Below are 22,991 nucleotides of genomic sequence, written 5' to 3' on the forward strand. Positions count from 1 at the left end.
CATCCCTTGGATGGAAGAGCTGGTGTGATGCTTCTTTAAAAAAGAACTTTGCTCTTAGTGCTAAAACTTAACAGGTTTGTTCTGAAATGGAGCCACTAGTACTTCACATGGAAACATAGGCTGCACAAACTTAAAACTCCAGTGTGTAATGTGGAGACTTTGTTCCAGTTACATTTTTCATAGTTTGCTCCATGCAATGTATACTGGTTTGGGGCAGGGGTGTTCCTGGTGTTTGTTTGGTTGGTTTTTGTTTAAATCCTGACCAAGAATGATATTAAGCAAAATTGGCCATGAACATTTATGCTTTCGTTAAAGACAGGTAATGCTGCTGGAGAAGAATAGCAAGAAATTCTAGAGACTTCTGTTAAAAATAGTGATATTTTCAACATTTGGAGTAAACCAGTATGAACTGAGATTGAGCTTCAGGCTAAAGAAGTGCAAACTTGAAATCTAATTCAACTTGAGGGCTTCATTACGAGCTGACCCTTACAATATAGCTGGGAATCAATAATAGTGTATACCGTTTTATTCACATTATACGAAAGCATGATCATTTGCCTTTAAAAAAAAAACACACCAAAAAAAAAAACCCAAACCCCTTCATTTTTAACGTTGTAATCTTTTAATAATGAGTGGCTGAATTATCTCTGTAATTCATTACCCTCTCAGCTGTTAGATGAATGGGATATGTTATGGTTTGTCATTATTCTCCATGGTGGCAAGGAGAACAGACTGGGGATTTAAATCGCTTTCCACCGCATGGGCTATAGACATGCTGATGACTTGCTGTGAGATTGCATTTAGGTCCGGCATCTCTGGTGCTTCTCAGCGTAATGCATTCGGTTGCAATGATGAACAAAAGCTTCTGATGGTTTATGTAGGTATACTAGAAGTAAAATGAAAGAGAAAGAGCAAAGAATGAAAATAGAATGTTGCTGTCTTTTACAAATGACTGAGTACTGAGGAAAAGGTAATAAATTTATGTCAAGAGGGAAAGAAATACAATCGTTGAAATATTGTAGGGACGTCTCTACATGCATGTGTAGATATATAATGTGAAATACAGTATGATCTTAACGTTGTTATGTACATACTTATGACTGCACTGGCTCATTACCCATTGCATCAAGGATGCTCAAGTGTTTATTATGCTATTTACCAAATTATAGCTATTTCCTGAACAGCCGGCCTCTGCTGAATATACTTGTATTCTGTCCATCTTTAATAATGAAGCCTGCACTTTGGGGCAGAAACATAGTCTGGCAATGATCAGCAGGAAATAGGAGAGAAATTGGAAATCTCTTTAGCTTTACTGTTTTATGTTGTTTATTTGCCTCTCCCAAGTATTCGCTTAGGGAACGTGGGCAGCATAGGTCAGGCAGATGAATTTCTTAGTGGGTATTAGGAAGTGGGCTGAAGAGCAAACAAATCTCCAGTAAGTTTTATATAGTGTTTTGGTTTTCAGCCACGTGTAAGATTTAGCTAATCTGTCTTGAGGGGAGTGCTGTAATAATTTTCATAAAAAATATCAGTGCACCATTTTGTAAACACCAGTTATTTATTGCAACATCTGAGTAAGTGCATAAGATGGATTGTGTATGAATAAAACAGTGCTAGGAGGTAGAGGGATTCAAAGGAGGTTATCTGAGCCTTGTTATCTGAGCAAGGAAATCCACCCCCAAGGACAGGGACGTTACCTTTTGAGGACAGCCTCTGCCATTGCCACCTTGTCGACCTTGCGGGTAGCTTGGATGATAGCGTGTGTCCAGGCTCTCTTCTGGGACAAGCGTCTTCCCCACGGAGGTGCTGGGGTGGGTGAGGCTGCCCATCTCCTGTCCAGGTGAGAGGCAAACCTACCCCAGGGGAGCACAGGAGATGTAGCTGTGCAGTTCAGAAGAGGTCAGGAAGGATTTCTGTTGCTAATCACTGATTGAGTCTAGCTGCTGCTCAGTGTTGTGAAGTTTGGCTTCTGGGTTGTTTCTTTGTGGTGTCACGGTTTGCAGTTTTTTGGTTTGATTTTTTGTTAATTTTCTGCACACCTTTATTAAATGGCAGGGGAAGAAGAGCCTGTCATGGTGTTTACCTCTGCAGCTGCTTTACAAAAGCAGCCTCATACAGACATGAACCTCATCTTAGCGAGAGGAATTTATTGGTCAACAGATGAGGACACCTTGAGTTGTGGGAGGAGAGAGGCCTGTGACAAAGTTAAAACACATAGGTTCCTGGTTGTATGTTAAGTCACAGGTAATTTTAGACAGAAAAGATTCATGGTCCTCTTTTAAAGTCAATAGGGCTTAAGTTGTTTTGGAGATTTTAGAGTTAGTGGAGAAAATCATTGTGATTATTGCATCTCTCTGTCAGTAATGTTTTAAAAATAATAAGAATCATCTATGTTGCTAACAATATCCTAGAATAATACTCAAAACCTAATAGTATTTTTAAAAATTCATCTAATTTCACCATTTATGGTGGTGTAATTTTTACTTTTTTCCAAATACACAAGTCAGTTGCACATACTGTTCCTCTTGTTTTGTAGCGTTGCCCCAAAGTTTAACTTGCTCAGTAAAGCAGTGCTTAATCATTAATCTGATTTTATTCCATTTTAACAATCAGAAAAATATCCTCAATAAGGTTTAAGAAAACTGTTTGGAATATAAATGTTGGCATATAATCCCCTCAATTATTGAAAAAATAGTCCAATCAATCTCTGTGTTGGCTTTATAGCTCAAACTGCCTTAATGTGACAGGAATGCACTATAATCTATGAAAGGAATGTCTTAATTTATCACAGAGCCCATTACTTTTGAGTTATATTTTGTGCTCTGGGTAGCCATGCTTAATTCGTCACAGACAACATAGAAAGAAGTCTTGTCCATGATGTGTTTTAGAAAATGGGGTTTATTGTTTTCTTTTCCAAAGAAAAAAGTGGTTTTCCTTAGTATGAAGGTTAAAGGCAGTGCCTCTTAAGTTTTTTGAACATGCATATAATTCTACAAAACTAATGTTTTCAAGATCCTAACGGTCAGCTATGGGAGCTGGGTGTTCCTTTGCGGGTAAAATGCAGCTGGATCCTCATGAATTTTTGCAGTTTGCCCTCTACCACTAGGTTCAGTGCTTCACACTCATGTCTCGTGTATTGGAGAGTACTAGTCTGGATTAGTTTATAATCTTGAGTTTGACTGAAGACAGACATGTTCGGCATTATTCTTTGTGTTTGGACTTTGAAGAACTTTGAAGAATTTAGGATTTTGTATGGTGAAGAGTTGAATTCTGTTTTGAGGTACTTGAGTCTGCCTAAGGCTCACTGCTAATTTTTGTTGTTAACCGAGATGCTCTCCAACCCCTAACTTTGTGCATCTGTATTTGATAAGGCTGGCAAATGTCTTTTGATTAGGGTGGTTTTTGGAATGGCCATTCAGAGGCAGCTTTCTTCTGTACTCTGCTGTGTCTCATAAAGAAAGGGTTTTCACATTGACGAAGCACTTAATTACATTGGAGCAGCGTAGTTGCTTTGGGTTTTAGACTTACTTGGACTGTAAAAGTGAAACGTTACAAATGTTACCATCTGATGTTCTTATCCCCCCCTCCGCCCTTTCCCTCTCTGTGCCCCAACAGACTCGCTTCCTCCGTTTCATCCTTATTGTCTGATTCAAAACCTTGTCAGGGTACTTAAGTAGCTTCAAGGCATGAAGCAGGAGATCAGCTTTTCCCAGACAAGATTCCACACTTGTTCTGTGAATTAAGGGTTTCTACAAAGGTTAGCCAGAACTATAACAGCACCTTTTTTTCTCCCTGAGAAGTAAACTTAACACATCTATCATGTCTGAGAACTGGAAATTTCTGGCTTCATAGATGAAAATGTGTCACTGTGTTGTATGTCGTCTGACCTAACTATCCTAGAGATTTTTGTTCCATTTATCTCCTACACTCTTTATATAATGAAGGAAGTCTCCCTAGGCATGATCAACCACAGACAGTGAGTGAAACACAATGGTTTCAATCAAGGTTTCTGCTAACCCAAGTTAGTTGTTACTCTTCAGTCAGAGGTGCTAGCTTTCACCTTGGAAACCAGTAATAATTATTCTGTTCACAGACATTTTGTAGATTTTCGCTAGCCACTGGTCACAACCTTGCGCTTAAACTTGTAAGATGCTTTTTGTATTTTGTATCCTAACATTTTATCCCTTTCAGAGAAATAACCTCCCTGTGACCTGAGTTTCTGGAGTTGTGTGATGATGTCTGACGTTAATATATTGATGGGAAATGCTGCAAATTTTTTTGTATCAGCCAGACTGTATTGCACACGTGCATGTGACACAGTTACAGAAAACTTAGGTTACTGCTTTTCCTGTAGAAATCTGTGCGTGCCATGAAAGAGCTAGCAAAAGAACTGAAGCAGAAAGCCTTAATACTCATGTGTTGCCCCATCTATTATTACTAAATTACGTATGGGAGCCTCTCATTTCATCTCCAGGCAGGATACATAAATTGGAACCCAGCTAAAGATATTTCAGGGACAGATGAGGAAGGCACTGAAAAACATTAGTGATATTTTGAAAACTCAATTTAGTTTCCCTGAGCACCCAACCTTGACGTTGAGATTGTTTGCCAGAGAGCCCGAGTGCTCAAAGTGATCGGCTGTCGCAGAGGCAAGGACCCTGGAAGCCCTGGCTTCTCCCAGTGGGCTGCAGCAGCGCTGCTGGCAGTGGAGCAGAGCAGCAGAGGGCTCTGGGTTTCCTCCTGGCTCCCTGGGGCAGCTCCCCACAGGCTGCTTGGGGCTGCTCTGGATGACTCCTTCCAAGGCTCTGGGAGCCAGGAGAGCAGAAGTGCTGGGCTATCCTGGAGCTACAGGCAGTAAGGTCAGGCTTCTTCATGGGAAGTCACGTGAGTTGCTGAGAGGCATGGTGGAGGTCTGCCTTATTTGATGTTAGATTGATGCCAGACAAGATTTTTCACTACAAGGTATTTAATCTCTTAGAAAACTTTGTCAGAATTTTTCCTTCTAGTTCTATGTGGGGCTGCGTACCGTATCTGCTTCATAAAAGTTGCCAAAGCAAACAGCAAACACGCCCTAAAAACTAATAATTTAAAGCTCTTATATAAAAAGAAAGGTAAGACAAAGCTTTCTTTGGCACTGCATAATGTCGTGGATTGTTTTTGCTGAAGGAGCTGGGTCTCTTTAGCTTGGAGAAGAGGAGACTGAGGAGTGACCTCATGAACGTTTATGAATGTGTAAAGGGTGAGTGTCAGGAGGACAGAGCCAGGCTCTTCTCAGTGATGTCCAATGACAGATCAAGTGGCAACAGATGTAAGCTGGAACATAGGAGGTTCCACAAAAACATTCAGAAAAACTTTTTCACTGTGAGGGTGACAGAGCCCTGGCACAGGCTGCCCAGGGAGGTTGTGGGGTCTCCTTCTCCAGAGACATTTAAAGCTCACCTGGGCAGATGATCCTGCTGTGGCAAGGGGATTGGACTAGATGATCTTTCGAAGTCCCTTCCAACTCCTAGCATTCTATGATTCTGTGGAACATTCATTGCAGGCATTTTTTTTTTTTTTAGTGTCCTGCATGTCTGTGAACGGGTTTCACATGGTCAAGGCATGAGCCACGATTAGCTTTGCAGCTTTAGTCAGTTTGTTACTACTGACAGAATAAAGAAATGCATTGTTTTTTGTCTGAGCAGGTATGGATAGATAGTTCAGAATTTTTTCTTCCTTTGCCAGCTTCTGGTATTAGTACTCTGACAATTATCCGGATGGTCCAGGAGCAAGTAAACAGGAGTGAAGAGAACCTAGTTTTCTCTTGAGACTTCTGTTTTTCACCCTGCATATGCCTTTCTCAGAATGGAATATGTTATAGAAATTTGGTGCATACACATATTTAGCTGCATTTTTAAACTAAGCATAAACTAGAAGACCCATTTTACCCTACCTGTGTGGCGAGAGGGAGTGAGCAGTTTTACTTTATATCCTAGATACTTGTTGCTCTTTGGTAAAGCAGTGATAATAAATGCCGTGCTTGTCAGGAGGATTCATGTTAGTGCAGACCTGCAGCACTGATCTAGTCAAAAGACTCATTACTTTGCAAACAGAACTTGTATATCTGTCATGGCATTATAAGCTGGTTTTGTTTCTGCATGTGGCAATGAAGTTGTAGAAGATCTTTTTTATTTAAATACTCTTTATTTGCTCGACTCCTTCTGTGATGAAGGGGACTTGACATCAAGTAGTGTCACTACTAGGGTTAAATATTTCACTGTGGAAAATTTTACTTAAGAGATAGGAACTACTAGCACAAAAGAGGATAAATAAGCAAAGGTAAAAAAGTGCATTTATAAACTTAGAACAGCAGGACCAAAAAGTAAGAGTTGTGAATATAATTACAAAAATGTCAACAAATACGCTGATGTTTTATAATATGGCTCATACTGGCTGACTCTGTACTCCAGATGACTTTTTAGACATGAACAGTAAATTCTTCCATTCAGGTGTTACAGTATTTCTTTGAAACTAGCTTTAGAGATGACCCTAGTTCATCTCCCTGGGGCTGTATAAAGCCCATATAAACAGAATGAGGATGCATTAGAGGCATTTATAATTGTTCTGTGGGATGCCTGGGACTCAGTCTGGAGATGGAGAATGTGTCTAATGTATGGAAAGCTTAATTGACGGCCTTAAAAAATAAAAAAAAAGCAACAAGTAGCCTGATAAATGGCACAGACTGTTAATTAGATGTCTAAATTTACCAATTGTGTCAGGAAAATTAGGACAGTGGGAACAATATGTCCCTAAGCTGCTCACTAAACAACTGCTGTACTACTTATTTATATTTATCTGATGAAAAAGTACGTGCTGAAAGGAGCACGGGAGGAAATCTCTGCTCTCTCACTAGCTTGAAGCTCCCAGACCTCTCTTCTCACAAGGCCTCTGTGTCCTGATATTCCCTTGTCTGAACTGATCATTGTAATATGTGGCCTTAGGAAATATTAAGCTGTTAGAGAATTTTGATAGTGTATGTACAGGAGTGAGCCAGAGGGACTTGGGAGGCCTAATCTAATGCTTACTGAAGACGATTTACAAATTCCTGTTTGTTTTGTCAGGAATTGGGTTGGGCCCACATTGATTTGATAAGAGAAAGGGAGAAGTTAGTTGCCTACTTTTAGAATTCTTATTTAGGTATGTACATACTTAAATAAGTGTGTATTGCAAAATACGGGGTATTTACATATGGGTATGATTATGTGCATATTTAAATACATTGATAGCTAAGTAGGCAAACATTTACATATGTACCTGAGAAAATTGCCAGTTCCTCCCCAGGGAGGACCCTGGTTCCCAGGTGGCTGGCTGCCCTGTGCCATGGTGCTGGGAGCCTGGCTGGAGAAAGTCAGGAGAGGCCTCCTGCAGCACCTCCAGCCAGGGATCATAGGGATGGGAAAGATCTGGATGGATTGTTTTTGATCTTTTTTTCAACTGTAGCAGTGGCAAAGCACGGTGATATTGGAGGCAGCTGGAAGAAATATGTTCCTGGAACAGAGATCCCTAGTGGTGGCTAGTGCTGATCATCCCCTTTTTCCAACTGCAGCTGACTCTCTGCAGCCTTTGAAAAATCTACACTGCTGATGTGTTAAGAACAGGAAAAAATACTGGCTAGGGTAGATTCGTAGGATATAGTCAAGTCTGCCTGCCCTGCTTCATTATCAGAGTATTATGGACTTCTAGGTTTATGTAGGTACATTTTTGGCATTGAATAAAAGTGAAGTTGATGGCATTTCCACTGTGAATACATTCTGCCCAGGAGAGAGGGATGCTGAAAAAGAAAACTGGGCAGCAGCCTTGCAACATCCTTCTTCAATGGGTATAAGATGCGGTCCTGCATGTGTGGGGCTTTTTAAAGAGTTCACTTGTGAGAAGTTCTAATTATTTCTTGAAGTAGGTGGGGACAAAAAGTTCTGACTATATAATAGTCACTTCAACTATAGCATGCACAATTTGCGCATTGCACAAAACAAGCCTACTATACAATTAATGTCAGATCAAAATAGTTGTGTTTATTCTGATTTTACTTTCACTTGTTCCAATACTGACTTGTTTTTGTTGATAAAGGGATGGGATGGAAATAACTTTTTATCAGTATTGAGACACATAGCTGAAAAATTGTTAATGTTGTAGTAGCTAATATAGCTTATTACCTCAACCTTAGCTTTAGCCCAAGACCTCCAGCCTTTGCCCAGAAGAACCGATTCTTAGGGAAAGATTCTGTTTGCAGCCTGCCGCTTCCTTGACAGCCTTTTTGCTGCCACATTCCAAAAATGCTCTAGACTTTGTCTCTCTCCTAACCCTATGGGCTGGCACGTTCTTCAGGTGATCAGGCTTACTGAACCTTGGTGTGCACAGCAGTGGTGTTTTCTTTTTTTGTTTTAATTTGTTCTGGGAGAGGATGATGGGCAGAATCAGGAGGAATTCAGAGCCGTCAGGATCCAGGCAGCTAAAAAAGTTTCCGTCACGCCTTCTTGTCTTTTTTGCTGCTTTGCTGATGAGGCTTCTTCCCAAGTACAGAAGAGTCTGTTGCTATAGGATCCTATTCATTCAAGTTCAGAACTGCCACTGTTATCTTAATAAACCTTTTTCTAGAGATGTTGCAGGAGAAAATTCATTCTTGCTTTGTGCAAAAGTTTAAAACGCATATGGGGCAGTGGGAGAGGACTGACAGCTTCTGCAGCTTTGGGGAGGCCAGACTTTTTTGTGCTTTTGGAGATCGCCCTGTATAAGCAAAATTAAGAAGGGATGGGAAGAGGGCCATATTTCACACCTGTGGCAAAAGCCTGTTGGAAGTACCTTTTTTTTTCTTAGTCTTGCATGCTTTAATGAGCTTTAGAGAGTCATAGAAATTGATACACTAACTTATTTACATGGATTAATAAACTTTTGTTCAGATGGTACAGTGGAGAGATCACACAGTTTACATGAATTTCTGAAAGAAGTCAGACTAGTTCTTATTTTACACTGAGCTGTTCCACTGAGCTCATCCTTCTTTTCTGTCTTGGTGTTTGAGGACTTTCCAGGAAATAAGAGGATGGCTTGCACTTTTAAAATGAATGCTGTTCTAAAGCACTTACCTTGTTTATGTTGTTCATCTTAGAAAATTTTAGAAAGCTTTGAACCTCTTCATGGTCATTATCATCTACTTTTGGACTGTAGTATCAATCTACTTCAGCTCTCTCTTCTCCCCTCTCTCTGTCTTCTACTACATACACAAAAATACGAAGAAAATATTCTTCAAGTAAGAAAACGTTCTGGTCAGTCTCAAAGTGGAGGATCACAGCTGATCTTAGCGTGCTGAACACGTATCAAGTAGAAAAAGCCACGCTCCCAGGCTGGAACAGTTGCCAATAGGCTGAAGGGCATGTGTGGGAAGAGGGTGAGCAAGTGAGTTCAACTCTCTGCCAGCTGACTTCTACAGGTGCTGTACAGGGACAAGGATGTGTTGCAGTGATGTGGCTTAAACACGGCAAAGGGTTTGGTGAGACAGTTTTAGTAATAGATTATGGTTTGGATCTGAAAGGGGAGCTCAAACAATGGAGCTTCTTGCTGGCTTTTGAAGGGCCCAGAGATTAACTTGAAGGCTGGTAATAAAAGAAATTCAAGGTAGAACTTATGATTCTTAATCTTGTGAATAAGGGTTGTGGAGTTATTTTTGGATCCCGATTTGAGATTAGGAATAAGAAGGAACACACTAGTTTCTCCGACAGGATTGTGATTCGGGAGAGAAGGGGTCTAAAAGCTTGCTTTATTTTTTGAACATCAAGGGATATGGTGAAGGTTGGTTCAAAAAGTTAGGTCATTAATAGCGTAAGTGATCTGGATAAGTTTATTCCTGTGCTTAAGTTACTACTTAATGATGATGAGAGGCCTTTCCTTATTTATCTTGATGGTTTTCCTTTTAGAAGGACTTTTCCATGTCTTGACAAAGTTGCATTGAGGTTATTTTCAATGAATTTTCTCTCTGTGTTTGGTATTTGGGAAAATAATACATCTCAGAAATATGTTCTTTTGTTGAAAGGAGACATAGAGTTTCACTGGTGCAATAATTTGAATGCCACAGGACAAACAGTGTTTGCATTTGTTCCGAGCAGCTGTTCTGTAAAGTGGTAAACACTGCATATACTGAGGGAATTAAAAAGATGAGTTAGAATTAAAGAGAACTTTTTATCCTTTGGCCCTGCCTCAGGGAAATGAAAATCCTGTAGCACGTGCTGTGATTGGAACCACAAGGACAGGGAAAGCCTGTGCTCTGTCTCTTAGGCCATACTTAAATTCAGGAGTCTTAACTAGTGGAAAGAGAAGACATTTCCCACGTGAGATGTTGTTCAGGCGTCTGTGTATATTTGGTTTTTTTGAGTAGTTGTGCTCATAAGACATATTGGAATGTGATGTCCATTCAATATGTTTTTTAAAAGTGTAGTTAACAGAAACAAAATTAACTTGCAGGTCAAGATATTTGATGCACAGATGTTAGTGATATCAGGCATCTGTCTTACTACTAGTGTTTTCCCCAGTGATCTTCCTCCACAACAGCAGTCACACAAATATTTGATGTTTGCTCATCTCACATGTATAATTTCCTTGTCTTTTTTTGCTTAAGCCTAAATATCTGAATTCTTCACATCTGAATTCTTTTGTATTCAAAATGACAAAAAGCAAATATTGTGCACCTTAGTGCAGTTAAATCTGTCGTTTACTTTCTTCCCTTGTCCAGGCATTTTGCTTCTCAGATTCTCCATTCTACCTTATGAATATTTCTTGAGCAAGCTAAAAACCTTTAGGTATCTCCATTTCTTTACCTTTCTCTTTTCATTTCAGTTTCAAACAGTACTAGCCACATTATATAAGAAAAAATTTTCACTAGCCTCTGCATACCATAGAAACCCCCTGTTTGGAACCAAATTTCAACTGAGCCGTTAAATACTAGCAATTTTTGTTAAAGATTTCCAATTGCAGCTCTAGGGCATTAAGTGGCTTTTACTGCTCTACTTCTTTAGAGAATATGCCAGCTAATTGCTAGAGGAATTATGTCTAACAGCACAAAATATGTAGTTGTTAATTCCAGCTGTTGTGAGTGGACTTGGGGGAACATTTTTTGCAGATGTGCAGCTTTCCAGTTATTGAAATTCAGGACCTTGGATTTTTGACCATGATTTCTGCTTTACATTCCTTTATCCTGTTGCTGCTTTTTTTTCTGAGGATCACTGGTCTAGATTTGTAGTGATGCTTGTTTATCCAGCAGCAACTGGAAAAAAGACAGTTGTGCAAGTGAACAGATATGTACAAGTGAGACAGAAGATGGCAGGAAATTGTATGAGTGGAGGGAGAGGGGTAAAAGGGTTTCGTTTCCCCGTATAAGAAGCAAAAATTGAGGCCAGGCAGCTGGCCTTTTTAGTTATGAGACCATGGCAAAATAGCATTGTTGTGGCACTATGTATCAATAATGCAGCTTCGTCTAAAATTCTGTACATTCTGCACAATTTTGGTGCAGTTCTGTAGATGCAAAACAATAATATGAGAGTACAAAGACAACACAGTCATCACAACAAAAGGAACTGCTTTCAGTGTTATATCTAATAAATCTAAAGAAGTAGTGCTATAGAGAGATCAAATAATGAGTGGTATGTAGTTGATAAATTAGACACTCTTTTCACTCTAGATCAAGGATCCAGCCAAAGAAATGGAAATGCAGATGCTCGGGGTGTTTCATGGTCAGGTCTCTGTTTTACGGCTAAATGTAATTCGTCAATTGTGAGCACTCATGGTGAAATTTGTGTTCATGCAGTTTGGAGGATTTTTTTAAGCAATAAATTGTTGGGCCCTTCCTTAGCCAAAACATGTTTTTCCAGAAGTGCAGAGTGGCTTCTCCTTCCCTCTGCTTCTGAAGGTATTTTTTAAACAATAGTTTATCAAGTTAAGATATAGAAACAAGTGACCAGTTGCAGTTAATGAGGAATAAGCAGAGTGATTGCTGTAATGAATACTGATCCTGTTCAGTTCCTGGGAAACCTGTAAACCACAGTATTTCCCTCTAAGTTATTTGGTAGACAATGTCTAATGTCTAATACATTTACGAGAAATTGTAGTTGAATCAGGCACAATTTGGAAATAAAAATTAGATCATTTCATTGATTGACTTCACACTCTGGGGTTTTTATCAACACCATTTTGTTTTCCTTTGTGCAATGATACTGTTTTCTTCTGTCAGCTCCTGTGGCAGAAATTTTAGTGAAATGAGTGACAGACTTCATCTGTGTTCTTCAGCCTTCTATGCTGTTATGGGCTTTGAATTTAACATTTGTTTTATCACCCTCATGATTAAGTTATTTTTCAGACTATCTTTTTTATGCTGAGATGCCATTGTGCAGAATTTGTAGGGTATCAGTGCTCATTTTAGTCACTAGGTAAAATTAGTGCCAGTGGTTTAGCATTACAAATAGTTAACTGAGTGAATATAACCTTAGGACATGGAGCTGTGGGAGCAGTGAGAAAAGATGTCAAAGCCTTTGTGTAGTGAACAAAGCATCGCTGTATCCGAACAAGAAAGCAGGGAGATTTTTTTCCTACATTATCACGCAAAAATTAGCAGGCTGGCAGTATAAACACCAATAACAAATGGTGTATAAACATCTGTGGTGGGGAGTCAATGTGTGAAAGGCAAGAAATAAGAAAGGAGAAGATATTTTGGAAAATGTAGGCTGTTTATGTTGTGCAACTTCAAGCTACATGGTTGTAATAGCCAGCAAAATAAAAGTGCTTCATGGGTTTAAGTACTATTGTAGCAATTTTCTCTGACCTTATCCAGTAAAATGTATTTCTCTATCTCATTGCTCCAGAATTACTGCTTTTAAGATTCAGGAGACAGAAGTGATTGTCAGGTCTTCACTGAAACCTTATAAAGAAAGTTTCTGGCGCATAGTTCAGGAGCAATACTATCAAAAGCAGATACGACAGAGCTGTGTAGTTCGTGTAACTGACTAAAAATTTCAGTCACTTAGTTCTGATATTTATTCTTTATTTCTAAAGTGACACTGAGGAAAGGTTTTTAACACATTGGGTCTAGTTTCCCAGTTTGATGAGAGAGTCTATTGTGTTGCAACTGGATGAAATCTTCCCTGTCCTGAACCCTTGTCCTTCAGCTGCCAAAGCCACATTTTGTGAGTATGGTGGAGTCGTTTGCTTTTTCCTGCGTTGGTTAGTCACTCTCTTGGCATGAAATTAGCGGTGGAGTCCTGGAGGGTTGGCAGTCTTGCGGGCTTTTTTTTATGCGTGCCGTCTAGGATTACCTCTGCTAAAAATAACCAGTAACCAAAAGCCACACTGTATGAGTTTAAAATACTTTCTTAAATTGTTCTTAAAGCTTAAACTCAGCTATAGCTAATCAATTTGATTTCTAATAACTGTTTTCAAAATCCACAAAAATCTTGGCAAAGGCAGGCTTGAAGTTCATCTTCCTTGAACATCACTGCTTCACAGCTCCTTCTCCTGACATTTTGCTTCGTGTCAGTTTTGCTGTACTGAGGAGAACAGGGAAGAGCTTCCTCCTGAGATTTGTGGCAGGGGTTTTTGCTTAATTAACTGGCAGAGAGGCTGCCCGAGAGTGACAGACAGTGCCTCCTCCAGTCCCCAAGTGAGTGGTGTTAATTTCCTGCAAAATACGGGGAAACATATTCCCATCAGTATGTCCACACAACTCTTACTAATGCTAATGAGAGCTGGGTGCTTGTATCAAAGGGGAGATTGCTATCTGTGTGCCAGGGCCCATCCCAAATCAGTGAACAGTGGAATTGCATCGTCTCACTGGTTCTTTTTAATGCATTGTGTCTTTCAGCAGCTTCATTGGTTTTTCTCCTGTTGCTATGGCTATCCTAACTCAAGTTTTCCTAAGACAACCGCAGAATAATCTAGTGTTGGTTTTGTCAGTATGCCACAGAGAATGCGCTAAAGCTGGGGTTTCTGAGAAAATAGCAAAGGGAGTCTTGACAGGTCAGGCTGGATCTTCTGGGCTCGCTCAAAAATAGTGGTGAATTTGTTTCATGTGGACAACTGTTTGTCTGAAAGCTTCCTTTAGTACAATATGAAAGTGATTCAGCCCCCTAATCCATCACTGGAAACTTCTGCTACTATCCGAGACACTTAAAGGAATCACATTTACAGTTCTAATTGATAGCCACTGTTTTGACAGGCAAACAGATTTCTCCTCCCAGCGGCTTCATGCAGTTGGCCTCCAGCAGACCTTACCATTAGCACAATTCTACTGAAAAGAATATACAAGCTAATAATAAATCTGTAGGGAAGGACGTTAACTACAAACTACTATATCTAATTAGTAATGTACAATAGCCAAGGCCGGGGAGGGAAGGTATTATTTATCAGAAGAACTGATTTTGACAGTTTCAAAATGCAAAACCGTCTATTATTTATGATGCCAAAACATATTTTGGCATTGTTTTGAATGGTACTGCCTTGTAAAAGTGTCAGCTATAGTAGAGATGCAGGGGTGGAATTTGTGATGCTTTAACTTAGAAGTTCATTGCAGAACCTAAAAACAAGTTGTCTTAGGTTTTCCCTTTGCCTTTACAACCTTCCCTTCCTATTCAAAAACCGTCTCTCTACAAGTCTGTCATTCTTCACTGTGTACTTATCTCTTAGTTCAATGTTTCTCAAGCACCCTGAGCAGTGCAGAGCAGTGCAGAGCTCAAATATAGGCTGATGCATCCCACAAAGAAAGTATGAAGACCATTTTTGGTAGCTCAGCTACTGCAGAGATCGTGTCTCTGCTGCATCTTGCTGCATGAAGTCTCAGAGTCGAGAGTGCTGGTTCCCAAGACATGTTCCTTTGGTGCTGTCTCCAGCAGACATCTCCAGGAAGAGATATTTCTGTAGCAGTGCAGCAGTAGAGTATCGGAAAGGAGTGTGGAACAGGGAGGAGGGGAGAGCGAGTGTGTTAGGAAAGAGAATGAATGAAACGAGAACTTAAAGGAGATAGGGGAGGAAATAGTCCAGGGAAAAAGCATCCCAGCAAACTGGTTGGGAAATGACACGGGTAGGTACACAGCGATAATGTAATCCTGGCTCTGAGGTGCTCAGTAGAGAAAGAGAATAGGACCTCTTAAGCTTGGCAAGTCGTTTTTACCCTTTGTGCCTACGTTTCTTCATCACTATATTCCCAGAGAGAGTGGAGCTTTCATGAAAGCTAGAGTGTCATCTGAGTCGAAACACAGGGGAGTTCTCTGTATTCTTGCTGTTTTTCAAGCGTCATGTTTTTCCCAGAGATCTCATTGGAACCTGCAATGAGCAGTTTCACTTCATGAAAGTCAGATAAGCCCCAGCAAATTTCCAGGTGAAGAAGGCACGTGGTTTGGTTGACAAGGTGAGTACTGCAGTGTTGAGAAGTCTCATGCCTCAAAGTATCATGGCTTTAAGTGCAAATGTAGCAGGTTTTCAGTTTTGTTTTGCAGATGTAGTGTATTTAATTTGCCTCCAGATCAAAGTATTTGCTTTAAGTGCAAATGCTTTAAGTGCAAATTGCTTTAAGTGCAAATGTAGCAGGTTTTCAGTTCTGTTTTGCAGATGTAGTGTATTTAATTTGCCTCCAGAGTTTTGTATCTGCAGTTCTGATAATGTCACTGTTGCACATTGGTTTTGCGTAGCCAACAGGGCTGAGCCAAAAGTTTTCTAGTGTGAGTAGAGATTTTCATGTAGTGTCTCAGTAGCTGAAATGCTGAGAAAAACACCAAAAATCATGAGAAAGATAAGTCCTTTGCCTTATAAACATGCATAATACATACATAGACTATACATGTACATGTACATATACATATACATATACATGTAGTTGATACTTTAGTGAATTCTGGAATCGTGTGGCTAGCTCCACCTGCTCTCCTCTCGTTTTCATAGAGAGATGAGAAAATGGGTGAGTATAAAATGAGAATTAAGAAAGTAGAGTCAAGGGCTTAATACTCTGGTGTTTTTCCTTTGCTGTGAGACATGGGTGTGATTAAGGTTTGCAGACTCTGTACAGAGTAGGCATATCTTATATTTCTGTGCGCTGTCTGGGACAAAATTAGTATTCACTTCCAACGAAATTACTTGCTGGTAGCACGGAACAAAGAGGGGAAGATGGCTCATGCTGTATGAAAGTAAGCAAAAATAAGAATATGTGGGAATAATTCCTTACTTTGGTGGAGGGTAATTCCACAGTATGATGGACAAGCAGGCAAGGTTTATTGCATTGGACAGACTGTAAATCATTTTTTTCCTTCTTCTGATCAAGCTGTAAATCACAGCTGAGCTCCATTACTGCAGTTTTTTCTTTCTTAATGTATATGATGTGAGATGCAGAGTTCTTGTACTGATGACTAAAAAGACCAACAACATGGTCATCAGATGATCGAAGCATCATTTCAGGGAAACAGATGTATAGCTGACATTCAACATCATGGTTTTCCTGGTCAGGTAATAATAGCGGTGACCTGTCTTCATAAGCGCTATATCCAACCGTCAGACTACCTCAGCATGTCTTCTAAAAATAAGCTCCTTGGAGTATGAAGGATGACTCTTCGTAGCTGCGTTCTATCATCTGTACTTACGTAGTAGCCAGTGAACGTTACAGAGAGATTCCGTTGGTTCAGTAGATGATGCACTTGGTAGTTTTGCAGCAACTGCTTCTGACACACGTGGCCCAAGTCGTAGGGTACCATCACGTTCCTTTGTTTTAGTCTTTGGTCATATGCTGTGGAGGTGAAATTTCGTGTATGGTATAGATGGACAGAACTGCCCCACTGCTAAACATTTCCCAATACCTAATTACCACTTCTATCTAAATTAGATCAAGTTCTACATATGGGGCTCAAAGGCTTAGAGAAGAAGTTGGGTGAAAAGATTTGGGGGTGATTATTTAGATTACCTTTGCTATGCAATTTCTAGCCAGAAGAGCCACATCTTGGATTTCACATGACAAACAACCTCCAGTTTCTTATATGATAGTGAAATACAGACAACATCTGAGAAAATAATACCAACAATTCGGATTTTCTTTTATTGCTGTCTGTATGGTTGATACTGTCAAGAGTAAACATCACTGTGTAATTCAGGGCTTCTGTTTGACATTTCATTTCTCTGTGTGACCCTCTCCACTGAAGTTTCTAGATTATTTTACCTGTGAGGTGTTAGAGCTAGCAACTTCTCAGATTTGGTGCTGGGAATTCTTTCATTAGCCCTTAAGTCTGTGAACAATGTGGTCATCCAAGCAGTAATACAAATGTGATTAACTGTCTTTTCTCAGCTTTGTTTGCTTTGTTCTACTGATGCCTACAAGTTACTTAATGAGTGGCATGTACAGGGTATGCATTAAAGGCAGTTCCCTGATGTAGCAGGATTCATGGCAAATTTATTTTCCTTTTAGCAAAACTTCAGTGGTGAAAAAAAATTGCACTGTTGATTTATTTTGAATGAACTCCTGGAAGGCTTACTAAGTATGGCATGTGGAAAGCTCCTTGAAGTGCTGAGGGTTAATACTCTCTGCTCTTAATTTCAAATTCCAGATAAATATGGTTTCAGCTTTGATCTTATCTGGACTAATTCTTTGTCACTGTACTAATTAATTCAGCATGCTGCAGAAGAGATGCTAATTTGGGCATCAAAGAAATAAACGGGTGGGGGGAGGTTGTGTTTAATCAGAGTTGTTAAAAAGATAAGTTTTACTCCCATTAGACTGGAACTAGAAGCGCAGTCATTTTAGTTGAGCTCCAGCAGCCTGATACAGTAAATTAAAAAAAAAAAAAAAAAACAGAAAGGCACTTCTTCACTTAATGTTGACATAACAGGAGCGACGTACATTGGTGTTAATGTGGATTTCTTCATATTTGCTTTTTCTGCATAACCCTCTCCTTACCTGCTGACCGTAACCAGTTTAACTCTGATCACAGCATTAAAACAATGTGGTTTATTTCCCAAAATAATCACAAGGATACTGATTCATGAAGTTTAGCTACATTTGCAAAATCAAATAAGAACTGTAGCACAGGACATTTTAACGAATTGTCCCTTCCCCCATTGATATAATAAATCAGAGGTTAGGACATCTTTGGACAGGAGTTGGTTTTGATTGCCTGAGCTGCGCTGGTGTTCCCTTCGGAAAGCCGCTGCCCTTGCCGCCTGCCACTTGCTTGGCGCTGCCCTGGGAGCAAGCCGTGGCAGGCAGGAGAGCAGGGAGGCAGCAGGCTGGCCCTGTCGCTCTTTCCTGCAGGCACACCTCACTAAATCTAGGCAAAAGTGGATTTTTTCCTTTACTTTTCCAAATCTTTTTCCAAACTTTATTGATGCTGTACCCGGCACTGCCCAGCCCAGCAATGGTGTTCCCGTGTTACCCTTTCCTCTCCCGTTCCCCGGAGCGGGAGGCACTGCCCACCTGGGAGCAGAAGGGGCTGAAGTGGCCCTGTCTGTGGTCATCATCTCCTCAGGGCTTTTCCCTCACCCTGTCAGGGCAGGGAGGCTGGGTCAGAACAAGCTCCTGAGCAAGGCTTTCTCACGAGGAGATCTTGCTGCAGAAGGTCTCGTACGCTGGGACATGTCGACGTGGCTGTGGCTGAATACTCCGCAGAGGGAATAGGATCCATCCCTGGGAGCAGGGGGCTGGCAGCGGGACAGGGAAGAAAGATGTTCGCCCCTCGTGGCTTGAAGGCCCCCATGCAGAGCTGCCCTTCTAGCCGACGTTTTACTCCTGTCATGGAGTTCCTTCCATCTTCTTGGATATTTGTGAAGATCTGAGCAGCGTTGCCCAGCCCTTGCTGCGCGTGCTCCATTCTCTAAATGTCAAAATGCATTTTACCAAAACGTGTTCTGTTGCAAAGCTCTTGGTCCCACTGGTGTAATGCTCGGTGACATACTTCTGCTCAATAAGTAAACATTTAATAACAAACCTTTTAGGTATTTAGAGAGTCACTAAAAACGTAAAAGATGTATTTCATTAATGCTTCCATTAACACAAATGTAAAATGATCCTGGCCTGTAATCACCAACAAGTCTGATTCACTCAGGCAATGTTTAATACTCTGTAAAAGTGTATGTATGAAAGTGATTAATCAAAGCAGGGTGCTGCTTCTAGAGTATTTCTTTTGCTGTAAAGCTGAGTGATAAAATAACTTAAAACACACAGCAGTAGTGGCAGTTAATAAGCTTTTTATAGTCCCTGTGTGGACCTGAAAATCATACCTTATTAGTATCTTTATCTTTTTTGCTCACTCATTCATTCTTACTCACATTTAAATTTAATTCTAAGGGTTATTTCTAGGCTTTCATAAGGGAGCTGCTTTAATAATCTCGGTGGTTTTCCCCATTCACTGTGAAATGACTAGGAGTCAGAGCTTTTGTTATGTACTTTACAAATCACTCTGGCTTTTTACAGATCATTTCTGGAGATGTCAAGATTTTATGACATTGTTAGGCTTTGTATCTTGCTTGACTGTGTCGTAGGCCCTCTTGAATTATTTCCCCACAGATGTTTGCAATTCCATTACGTACCCTGTTAGCTGCACTGACACCTACTGATCTAGGGCAACTGAATTAACTAAGAAATTCGAATTGCTGAATTTAGTCAGCAAGCCGCTTAGGGTTTCACCCACCAGATGTTTCTCCTGCGTAGAAGTCAGGGACTTTATAGACCTGCCTGCTTTTTAATCCTTGAAGCAAATATCAACACATTTGAGATCTGGAAGCTCATGGCTCCACACGGAAATGAAGTGTTGCCATGACCACAGCTTTAGGTCTTGCATGTGAGACATTTATCCCAAGTATAACAGAGCAGGGCTATAGGAGGTTTGTTTTAATTTTTATCCCTTAGAAGCCTTGAAAAGAAGCATGTGTATGCTTTAATGCTGTAGCCAATAGAACGGTAGTAAATACGGCCAGAAGACAAGACACACACTTGGTGCTTCTAAGGGCAAAAATTTTAGGACCCGTTGAAATTCATAGAAATAGGATAATTCCTCACTCCTGCACAACATGTTTTCAACTGTTGCATATGGGCTTTTCCCGTAAGGATGAAAGGCTCAGAAATCTGATCACATAAAGAAAATCCCTTTACCCTTTGGTTTACAGAGGGACTATGCTCTGAGAAGTTACAGTATTAATTTTCTCAGCTGAAAAGTATACTAAGGTTATTAGGGCTTTAACTTCTTTAACAGTACTTCCCAGACATTTACAGTGGATAATCAGAGAACTGGGGTAGTCACTCAGCCTTGGAAGATACAGATTACTTGTCGTTATGATTACAAGTGGCTTCATTTGACATAAATTGATTAAAGATAGATATAGAATGAGCAGGTACAGCTAGTACATTTGTTTTCATGTCTTCTAGTTATATTTTTCAATTTGCTACATAAGGTTCTAAAAGCAACAGTTCCATCAGGTGAAGAGAACTTAGCTGTGCACAGTATAGCAAACCAGCCTTTAAAAAAAATGACGTGCCATACATTTTTTCATTAGTGTTTTTATTTCTCTGACAGTAGTATTAGTATGTAATGCAGATTTTACCACAGTCCCCTTATTTGTTGCCTGGAGAATTGGAAACTTCCAACCCTAAAGCCATTCAGTTTTCACAGAATTTTAATACGGGTTTGGTTTATTCCATAGCATAATTTTGATGTTAGATTTTTATCCTGTCCTTGTTGCAGTCAGTGGAGGGCCTCACACTGATACCAATGAGAACATGATCAAACCCAGTTGGGTGGCAGGTGCTCTTCTTGTTTGGTTGGGTTTTTTGTTCCTGTAAGTAGTAGAGAACCATCAAGCCTGTAGCGCAGAAACCCATGCAAAATTGTAATGGGTGGAAGTTAATTTTATCATTGGAAGCCTATGGTAATTAGAACACATCAGTAAGCAGAGCATAAATTTTAGGACAGAATGTATAAATTCAGGCAGAGGTGATACTGGGCTTTTTTTGTGATTTAATGCTGTCTACTGCATTTCTTAAGTGTCACATTTTTACTGCTTTTATTTTTTTAATGTTTGCAAGATTTTTGTTGAGCTAAAAAACATATTACAATAATAGTAAAAGAGAATGGGTTTTTATGGTTTAGCAATATGCAGAAGAGGCCAAAAATCTGAATATTTCCCTAGCCTGGAGCTATATGCTGTATACTCATCTGGGGCCAAAAATAACTAAAAAAATCCCCGAAAGTTAAAACACCGAAAGTTGTTTTCATCACACCAACTCACTATTCCATATTTATAATTACACCGGAACTTGCCAATTTTATGGCAAGAGCAGCTCCACCAGTAAACAGCACTATTTTTGCTGAAAGTTGTTGTATTGGCAGTTATTACAATCAAAATTGTCACTTTATTTTATTTAAGATGTATTTCACCAGTAAGCAAGAAATAATACCTAGACTTGAAAGGGATGTATGTTAAAGATTTATTTTTTTTTACATTTCTCTTGAGTATACAACATATCCTACTTCAACTCCCTGCAGCAATACAAAATGCCTGAGAATAATATTTTCAAAATCAATACATACTACAGTCAAATATGAGACTCCACAAAACTATAATTGAAACTGTGGGAGAAACGCAGGCAGCCTGAATATAAACAAAGTACTGGAGTTGGATCATGACCAAGATGCAAGTGCTAATCCAGTGTCTCTTGAGAAAACTGCCGTGAGACCTTCCCAGCATGTGCAAGTGTTAGGAAGCCGGGGTGTTTCAGGTGCAGCCCGCTGGGGCTCAGCCCCGGGCTATTTGTTGTTTGGCTGCCTGGCAGTTCTGTGGAGCTCGATGTATGCAGAGTTTCATCCAGCATTACTCCAGCATTACTTCTTCACCTGAGTCGTCTCGTATCTGTGAGCCCTTCACACTTTGAATCTCCTCTGTACGTACAACCTCCACCTCTCCCGAGTGTTTCCCAACTGATGCCTTCAGTGCCACCACCACCCCTCTCTGACGAGGTTTGTGGCTCTACAGTCTCCTGGGGCTGCTGGAACTCGGAGGGCAGGAGTGGAATCAGCATGCTGCTCTGTACTCGGGAAAAGCATGGAAAGCATCTGTTGTCTTTCTGGAAGCCTTGAAATGAGCAGGGACCATAAAAAAAGAATTGAAGGTTGTTTGTAGATGAGCTGAAGGCATATTTTGATCAAAGGGACATCTTTATTGCCACACATGAGAAAAAAGGAGAAAACCCTGCACTGAGATTAGACTCTTCCTACTTCCCAGGACAGTCTCGTGGCAGAGCCGCAGTAAAGTATCTCCTGTTATTACCTGTAGTATTCGCACGTTTTCTCATTGGCACCAAATGTTACATGAGTGTCTCAGGCCTGTCACTCCCTTTCTAAGCAAATTCTTACTGTCTAGAAGACTTACTGCAGAGTCCCTAAGACCTTACTTGCCTACAAGCTCAGAATTATTGATGAAATCCACAAAAAAATTGCATCATTAACTTATTAGCCTGACAGAGTATTTGCAAGATTTTTGCTTTTGTCAGCGGAGAAACCTGAAGTCAATGATTTACAGCTGATAAATGCGGCTAAAGGATATGCACAGTAGTTCAGCTATTCCACTTGAGGCAGTTTGGACTGACAAGAAAAAGAGGCTCAAAGAAAGATCACCAAGGCAATGCTACAGACTTTCACAAATTTGAGTCGTAGTAATTAGTTTGCAATGTGATATAGTTAATGAAGAAATCATTACTTTTGTTTACATTGTTGTCATACATGCAAGGACATATTAATTTGCTTGGGAAGACGCTGATTGATCATTTACTTGCGGACCTGAGAATTTCAAATTGAGCAAGAGGGGGTCAATTTATTGTACTTTTTGGCTCGTAATTCATGTTCGTGTTTCGCATACTTGACCCCACTATTCTATCTAGCTCCATCAGAAATGAGATGTAGCTCCCCTATTCTATTGCTTTTTACAGGCTGCATAAAAGAGACTCATGTCATGCT

General features: G+C 40.1%; 1 protein-coding gene across 1 annotated transcript in view; it reads left to right on the forward strand.

The window, feature by feature from the left end:
* Positions 1–22,991, forward strand: part of LOC104272749 (partitioning defective 3 homolog B-like) — a gene marked incomplete at its 5' end in the record, with an annotated part of 136,861 nt that overhangs the window by 18,249 nt on the left and 95,621 nt on the right. The window lies entirely within an intron of this gene.

The sequence above is a fragment of the Apaloderma vittatum genome, unplaced genomic scaffold (genome assembly GCF_000703405.1).
Source record: "Apaloderma vittatum isolate BGI_N311 unplaced genomic scaffold, ASM70340v1 scaffold6294, whole genome shotgun sequence".
NCBI classification, from domain to species: Eukaryota; Metazoa; Chordata; class Aves; order Trogoniformes; family Trogonidae; genus Apaloderma; species Apaloderma vittatum.